At 36.6% G+C, this 8,644-nt stretch overlaps 1 protein-coding gene across 1 annotated transcript in view; it reads right to left on the bottom strand.

Moving 5' to 3' along the window:
• Positions 1 to 8,644, bottom strand: part of LOC107750348 (netrin receptor UNC5A-like) — a 191,204-nt gene that overhangs the window by 43,151 nt on the left and 139,409 nt on the right. The gene's annotated exons all lie outside the window — the stretch shown is intronic.

Here is an 8,644-nt window from a genome sequence, read left to right as displayed (position 1 = left end):
CATCTAAATGCTATTTCAGATGCAGATTCCAGAAATGTTTTCTCATGTTGGAATGAAAGACACTACCAGATGAAGTGCTTATTCTTACCCAAAAATACAAAATGGAAGAACGAGTTAAAACTGAACACAATCTTGCTACTCAAGCTGTTTATGAACATTTATTTATTTGCTTGTTTTCCATTTTGCATTTACTTGTACAATACTTAAGTATGTTTAAGATTAGAAAAATACTTTTCGTACTTAAGTACAATAAATATCACATACTTTAAGACTTTTACTCAAGTAATATTCTAAACGGTGACTTCAACTTCTACCAAAGTCATTTTCTGGTAAGATATCTGTACTTTTACTTGAGTATGGCTTTCAGGTACTTTATACACCACTGGTCATAAGACACTGATATTTGGTTACATTTCTGTTGTGACGTTGGGTGACCAAAATTTAATGTCAATTCAACTTCTAATGTCAATGTTAATTTGATGTCCAATGCAGACGTCAGCTGATGCTGATATTTGTTGCTTTTAGGTTGTGTAACCAAAATCCAACATTAAGTCAATGTCAAATTGGCATCAAATACTGATGCCTACCCAATTTTCATTCTCTACCAAAATGCAACGTCTGTCCGACTTCATGTCCAATGTCAACCTGACGTTATATTGACATCCTGTGCCTACTGGGATGATACAATTCCATTCAAAAGTTTGGGTTAAGTTAAGTTGAAAAAAAAAAAAAAAAAGTTTATTCAGCAACAGTGCATTAAATTGATCAAAAGTGATAGTAAGACAGTTATGATAAAAAAAACAACTTTATTAATAAAAAAATCCTAAAAAAAAGTATCACAGTTTCCACAAAATATTAAGCAGCAAAGACTACTGCAGCCTTGATATAACATAAGAGACGACTTTCAAAAACATGTAAACATCCTAATTATTCCAAACGTTTGGCTGCCAGTGTATCTCAATACTCCATTAAATTAAATGTTGTTATTCAGGTTGCTAGTTATAAATATTTTGACTTTACAGTAGCTAAAGTATCTCAGCCACACACATGCTGTATGGCCTTCTGCTCATGTCAGTCACCGTTTTTGACATTGCAATGTATTAAATAATGCAGCTTATGCAACTTGAATGCTGTCATACTGATGGATGCAATGCCTGTCTCTATGATACACTACAACTACATGCAGACGTGCCACCTCTGCAGCCGCAGTTTTACATATGCAGCACATCAACCACCACATTTGAAAACACTATTCCTAGTTTTTAGCTAAGCATTAGAGACTTGAATTCAGCTATGAAGTATGACATTTAAAAAAAAAACTTTTTTAATTTCATTTCATTTCTTTCCCTGAAGTCCAATTATGTGTTAGTAAAGGTTTTTCCATCAAAAACATTTTTGTTTTACATTACCATTTTTCACCTTCTCTCTAAAGATTGATGTCTTAAAAGTACAGTAGCAAACAATTTAGTTAAATTATGGAATTAAACAGATTGTTCTGCTACTCTGCCTCCCTTTAAGAATATGTTAACGTTGTTCAGAATGCTCACCAATCTCATCAAAGGCTGCATTTATTTGAATAAAAATACACAGAGTAAAACAACACTAATATTGCTGTTCAAAGTAAAGTTTAAAAGAATAGCATTTAGGCTGTTGGAAATAGAAATCTTATGTATCATTATAAATGTCTTTACTATCAATTTAGATTTTTAATCAATTTAATGCATCCTTGCTAAATAAAAATATTAATTAAAAAAATCTTAAATCATCTGGGTTTTGCCAAGCTACTGAATACTGATTTGCTTATATATAAATGTTGTGACATCAAAACCATGTATGACACATTTGTGCAACTAAGCATCCATGAATGGTTTGCGTGGAATGAAAAAATTAGCTTTGCATTCACAATATTCAAGTATGTTTACGATAACCAGATTTCAAGTGTGAAAAGCCCATAGGAGGATAAAAGGCAGGTGGAAAATTCTGTATGTGTGTTTGTGCCCAGTCTAACGACACTCAAATGTCCCATTTCCTCCCAAGCCATGGAAGAAGTATTTTATTTCCATTTCTCATTCTCACAGGGCCGCGTTATTCATCAGCTGGACCGGAGGCCATTTTGGAAGTCTTATTCGGGCTGACGTTGTGCCAGGTTGTGGAAGGTTACTACAGGGCTAATGTGAGCAGCTCTGGTAATGAGCTCTCTAGGGGCGCTGAGCTGTGCCCTCACAGGACCAAGAGCAGGGTGAATTATGGTATTGGATACAGAGTTACTGATGACTCCATTCGACAGACTGAGGATCAGACACACTAGGATGTTCATTAACCCCTGGCTTTATAGCATATTCACTGTGCGGTTCTGCTCTGCTAACGCGACCCTGACAGTACAGTGAGGTCACCGCTTGGCCAAACAACCAGCTAATAAAGTACTTACGTGGCTTAGCGATAAGAAAGATGAAGAGTCGGCAGTCATAAACGGCTGTGAATAAAGGCGATATTTAGTCATAGCCTGCCAGACGAGAGTGGGTTTTTCATATTTAAATATACAGAGAGATTATTAAGTGACACAGAATGATATTCGTACTAACAAAGAATGTGTGGAGTGCATCTAAAAGAGATGCTGACATAGCTTTTGATCAAACATTTGGCAGGGAGAGTGGCGAGGCAATAAAATAATTGTCCTTGTTTGCCATTGAGTGGACTCATTTGCGAGCAAGGCAGGCTTATATCATCACACTAGCCTGACTGAACAGGGAACTGAAGCTTAATGAATACATTACAATAAGAAGCATGTTCCTGTCTCTGATTCTCCGCATGAATTTTAAAAGGCAGGTGATGAGAGATCAACAGCTAAGAGATGGAGAAAAGATTCTCTTTCTTCTCTTGGAAAAACTGTACAAAGCAACTAAGAGAAAGTCTCTTGACTCATCTGAGAATAAAACAGTTGCAGATAAAACACTAGCAGCAATATAGACATTAAAGTCAACATAAAACAGCATTCTCAACCCATTTGACTTTGATGACGTGACATTTTCAAATAAAAAGGATTTTTATGAAGTTGAAAAAAAAAAATAGTAGGGCTTTATTTAATCCTTTGGGAATTGATTGGATTATGAAAAGTGGACATTCTGAAGCAGAACGTACCTGGACAAACTTGCAGTCGATTGTGAAGGACTACTTGACCAACCAAGGCCCACTAGAAAAACATGCTTGCGGTGACATTTATTGCTTCTTGCATGTTTTATTGACACTTTCACAGTGAAATGTTTAGAGAGTGGTGCTAAAATTGCGTTCAGTTTTACCCAAAACCGATCAACGCGAATCTGGCAATGTTTTACTATACTGGTTGCTGTATGTATCACGGCAGTTTGGAAATAAAGTGTCCGGTGAGTGGCACTACAAGACTAATGCTCCATCACGCTTGAAAATAACATACTACCTACACTAAACCTATAATGTTAACAAAAGCAAATATGAGATAAAACACATTTGCTGAAGCAAGTCTTTGAACACTTTGATAGTGTTTCACAGATGTGTTCCATCACAACTGAAATGCTGTACCAGGTGCGCTACTGAGCAAGTTTACCACATCAGAAAAGCCATACATATGGAGCTAATTATATAATGGGAACATCAGGTATTAGGTTACAAATCATGCATTATGGTAAAAGTGTTTTGAGGTCATAACACTGTGCAAGGAACTGCATGAAAATATGTGTTCTTAAACGAATAATCTGCACCTGTAATCATAATTTGTATGAACAAAAACGTTTTTTTTTTCTCCCAAAAAATGAGTCCCAACTCTGTCCCAGTGAGATTTGATTGGTACGATGAAGCTAAAGCTCAAAGTGCACCCTTGGACATCTCTTTGTAAAATGTCATAATTTGCTATTGTTGTGGTGAACTTTAATACATCAAATTATATTAAATACAACAGCAGCCTAAAACAAAGCTTAAACAGCTATTTGGTTATTAGTTAATATTTACCAGTTGGTTATCACTGACCAATAACCTGCCATAAGTGACACCTGCCCAAAAGGAAATTCATTTCATTGGGCACTGCAAGTTATAGATGAAAGATGACAAAGTATTTTTTTCCTCTGTAATAACGTGCACTGATGAATCGTGCAAAATAAGAGCAGGAACATTTATTGAGAAAGTAAATAGGGTCAATTTTGATTTCATGTTGACTTTAAACATGAAGTGATGAGAAGCAGAAATAGACAGTGATGGCCAATTTCCCCTTCAAAAGATGCAACAATCATATCTTAAACCTGCTTAACATGAGTGAAGGATGCAATAATAAGAAACCAAAGCCAGCAAATAATTGTCCATTCAGACTCCCTGCTATTAAGATAATATCTTTGATTTCCAATCATCCTGATGTAGGGGTGAAGAGGTGTGTGTGTGTGTGTGTGTCGTGTCAGTGTAGGGTGCCTGTAACACAATAACGCAGTGGCAGGTCTATTTGGACTGCAATTTTGGTTGCTGCAAATCACAATGGCCAATGCTGGACGCCTCCAGCTGCCTCGTCCTTGAGCGGGGAGGAGGAGCCGAGCGGGAGAGGCACACAATTACCTTTCAGATCAGCAGGGACGAGACGGAGTCAACACTCACATCTGTAATCTCACCTGGACCTAAACATTCCATGTTCAATAAAGCAGAGACAACAAGATTATAGGTGATTCATGGGCACTGAGCCAGAGTGGGCGGGGCCTGGGAGGGTTAGAATGAAGTCACAATGCACCGTTGCTCCGTGCATCTTGTATTCGAATGAATCATGCAATATCAACACAAAAAGAACAGGTCTTCCAATACAGGAATCTAAAAGGGTTTTGGGATTCAAAGCATGTTTTTGAGAAGCATACTTCATGCGAAACATTGCCTTGGCCAAAGTGCCTGCCAAAAAGGGGCTTAGGGTACTTTAACAACAAAAAGAGGTTAAGCACACCATCTACTAAAAAATCGAGCAGTCTTGCAACTTTGTAAGAGCCTGGCACAATATTTAAGTGTCCTGGACAACTTTCTATGCTAACATTTATGAAGTGGGCTGGGCCCTACTGGGACCTTCCCAAAGACCTCCTAGACTCATGGCTTATTACAAAAGTGACAAGAGACATTTATAATTTTTTTAAACTGATTTTTTGTTACATATTTTATGAAGTTAAATATTGCAGATTATTATCAAGTCAGTTATCACTTAAGTCTGTGCATGTGCATTCTCTTCTTACAAATTACACAGTAGCTTTGAATCAACTCAATTGATTCATTCAAAAACAATGACTCAAAGTGACACTTTATGAGTGAGTCATTGAATCATTCATTCAAAGCGGTGATTCATGAAAATGTCAGCAATATTCTGCATGACAATATTATATACCCTTAATCCTACCCACAACCTACTTAACAACTACCTTACTAACTATTAATAAAGCAGCAAATTAGGAGTTTATTGGGGTAAAATTGTAGTTAATAGTTGCTTAATAGCGAGAGCTGGACCTTAAAATAAAGTGTGACCAAAATATTTTAAATATTTTAAAATTATTTAGTATTTAATGTTATATATGTTAACATTATGTAGTACTAATAAACAGCCAATATGCTAATAATATGCATGCTAATAAGCAACTTAATAGTGAGAATTGGTCCCTATACTAAAGTGTTACCAGTTTTTTTTTTTTACTTGATTTTCAGCAACAATGGCAGTTTCTGAGCAAAAATTTTAATTATATATTTCATGTCATCACAAGGCTGTACATTTTTTACAAGATAGAACATTATTTCAGTTTTATTGCCCAGCTCTAGTTTTAAGTACAGTTTTAAAAAAAAGAGTAATATAAACTATTAAAAAGTAAAAAAGAAACCAGAGGAAAAAGCAAACGGGGCACTGAAAGCAAAGACTTGCACAAAATAACATGGTCCAAAAAAGATTTTCTTTTTTTTTGGCACTGAGCCTTCTTCCAAACCTAATTCATATTTATAAGGGTCAACATTTTATCTGTTAAAAAACTTGCAGGGGGGTGGGGGGTACTAAGAGATAAAGTTAAGCGGAATAGGCTAGCATGCAAAGAGGAAAACATTTGGAGTCCTGAAAACATACTGCAACGTAAGCTAGAAGGCCTGTTTGTTCTCCATCAGTTAAGACCCTGGCATGGTTCCATGCTGAACACACCAGACTAACGATAGTGCATCAGTGAAAGAGAAAAATGGAGCATTTTCTGATGTTAACTTTTGTTTTGTTCTCCCTTTGTAATATTTCAATTTCATGTTAAAAGTGCTAATTAACAATCCAAATTAATCTGCACTTGCTCTGAGCTTTAAAAATACTCAAAAGAGAAAAGTGTTAGTGAAATGTGAAAGTGTCTGAGGGATTGCATTCTATATTAGATGATTCGCTCCTTAGAGACCATTAAAGTCACGAGGCTCTCCAGTCATAGGTGAGGATTGTCTTTGTGTGTGTGTATGTGCTAGATAAGAAGTCTGACATCTCTGACGTGTCGGGTTTAGATGAAGCAGCCTCTTCACCGTGCTAAAGGTCTAACCAGCCAGTGATTCAACAAGAGCTGGTACAAGAGGCTCATCAGGGTCAATTAGCCCTTTAAAGCCCACTTATTACATTAGACTCTTCACAGCTGAACTCATCCAGTTGATTGGCCAATTGTGTTAAGTTACTGGTTTGCTCCTTTTGAAAAGATTTGAAAGAAGAAAAAACCCCAACTACTATTGATTCTTGAGACTATGGTAATAATTTTCCACGAGAAAAGGAAGGAGAGAGAGAGGAAGAAATGTCAAGCCAGCACATCATGCAGATGAGTCCTCACGTTCAGAACTGAACTGTACAGTTTGGTTTTGGGATTATATGGACAAATAATGCAACGGTTATTTAAACTGCAATATGCTAAACATTTAACATTTATTATTTCTCCTGCTAAGATATCAAGGCTATTTGATCTACTTTAGTTATTATATTGTTTTAGTCCAATTTTGAATTGTTGTACTTAATGTACATTTAAATTTAAACCCCATTTAAATTGTCTTCTTAATATTTAATACTACTACTACTACTACTACTACTACTAAAAATCCAAGAATATAGTCACACCACTATATATATATAATTACATTCACAGCCTAATGTTGTTTATGCGGTTAATAATAATCACATTATTTTATTTCAATTGGTTGTGCAGCCTTGGTGCTGAGGATAACATTTTGAGCGCCTTGAAAACATTAGTCCAACGTTTTCGCATTACAAAAAGAATCCAGCTTCATCAGCATTCACACAGCATTGCACACTCGCCGCATTTCACAAAGAATCACGTCACGTCCTTTAAAGTCGCCCTGTCCTGAGGATCAGTAGAACAGCGGCGATGGACTGTGTTCACATACAGAGTCGTTTATCAAAGCTCTGCTGTTTCTCTTTCTGTCTCCTGCTGTCTGACTGTGCTCTGGGAACACGCTGCCTCTACCTGCAGCAAGTCAGTAAATGATGATTTATACCTCCTGCAGTCAGAAGTCACGTTTTGATAAATCGGGATGAAGTCTCAGATGTAATTTTTAGGGCCTGCAGTTGTCTGTGCGTGTCTTTGTATGGTGATAAATGGAACGTGATGGTCACTCTCTCTCCTTCTCCTTTTCTCTCACTGACAGGATTTGGGGTCCTCTGGTGAGCACACTAAAGCAGGCAGGTGCTCGTTTTTGATTGGGAACACAACTAAGTCATCCTTGGCCAGGACACCACGGCTCTCTCGCTGCGACCCATGTCAGGATTAATCAGTCGGATTGTGAGATACACGAGGGGAATAAGGCCACCACAGGAACAACTTCCAACTCGCTCGTTCAGCATGACCCTTATCAAACAAAACCTGCACTGGCCACGACCGTGAACCTCTTTTCTTCAGATTTTTTATTTTTCCCTGATTTTTTCAGCCTCCCTCTCTCTGTAAGTTTCCAGCAATAAGCAACTTATCTGCACTGAACAAAACCGAGGTGTGACTCAACACAATCAGAACCAATCAGAATGTATTCAATATAGCTGAGAAGCAGGACTGAAAACCAATCTTCGATAGCAGGTTGCATTTATTAGTAATAATTATCTGAATAAACAATTATTTTGGATTAAATATAGTTAATTTCCTTATGGTTTCAAAGCAAAAGCGGCATCAATTATAGAATGCAATGGCTTCAAATGAGGCACATCCAGTCAGAAATTATCTGTTTCATAAACTTCTATTTCAGAATCAGAATCAGAATCAGAATCAGAATTAGCTTTATTCGCCAGGTGTGTGCAAACACACGAGGAATTTGTTGTGTTTTTTTTAAGGTGCTCCTGGTACATACATACATGCATACATACATATCTGACATGAGAACAGAAAAAAACAAACAAACAAAAAAAATCTTTTAAATAGTAAAAACTTAATGAATAATGTGTATGAATCTGGAACAGTAGATTTATGTACAGATTTGTGCATTATTTACTCTATATACAGTTGTATAAATAAAGAGATATGCGTATGTATTTACATAATACTTGAGAAAGAGGCAATAATTAAGGATGTAGAATGATGAATTACGGAAATGAATTACAGAACGCAGGTAATGATTCATATGTTAGCTGTTTAAGCTGGAGATGGCATGGGGGAAAAAA

This window comes from Sinocyclocheilus rhinocerous, unplaced genomic scaffold, assembly GCF_001515625.1.
Source record: "Sinocyclocheilus rhinocerous isolate Xijiao unplaced genomic scaffold, SAMN03320098_v1.1 scaffold1053, whole genome shotgun sequence".
NCBI lineage: Eukaryota > Metazoa > Chordata > Actinopteri > Cypriniformes > Cyprinidae > Sinocyclocheilus > Sinocyclocheilus rhinocerous.
Note: the sequence above shows the minus strand (reverse complement) of the source record. Positions and strands in the feature narration are given on the sequence as shown.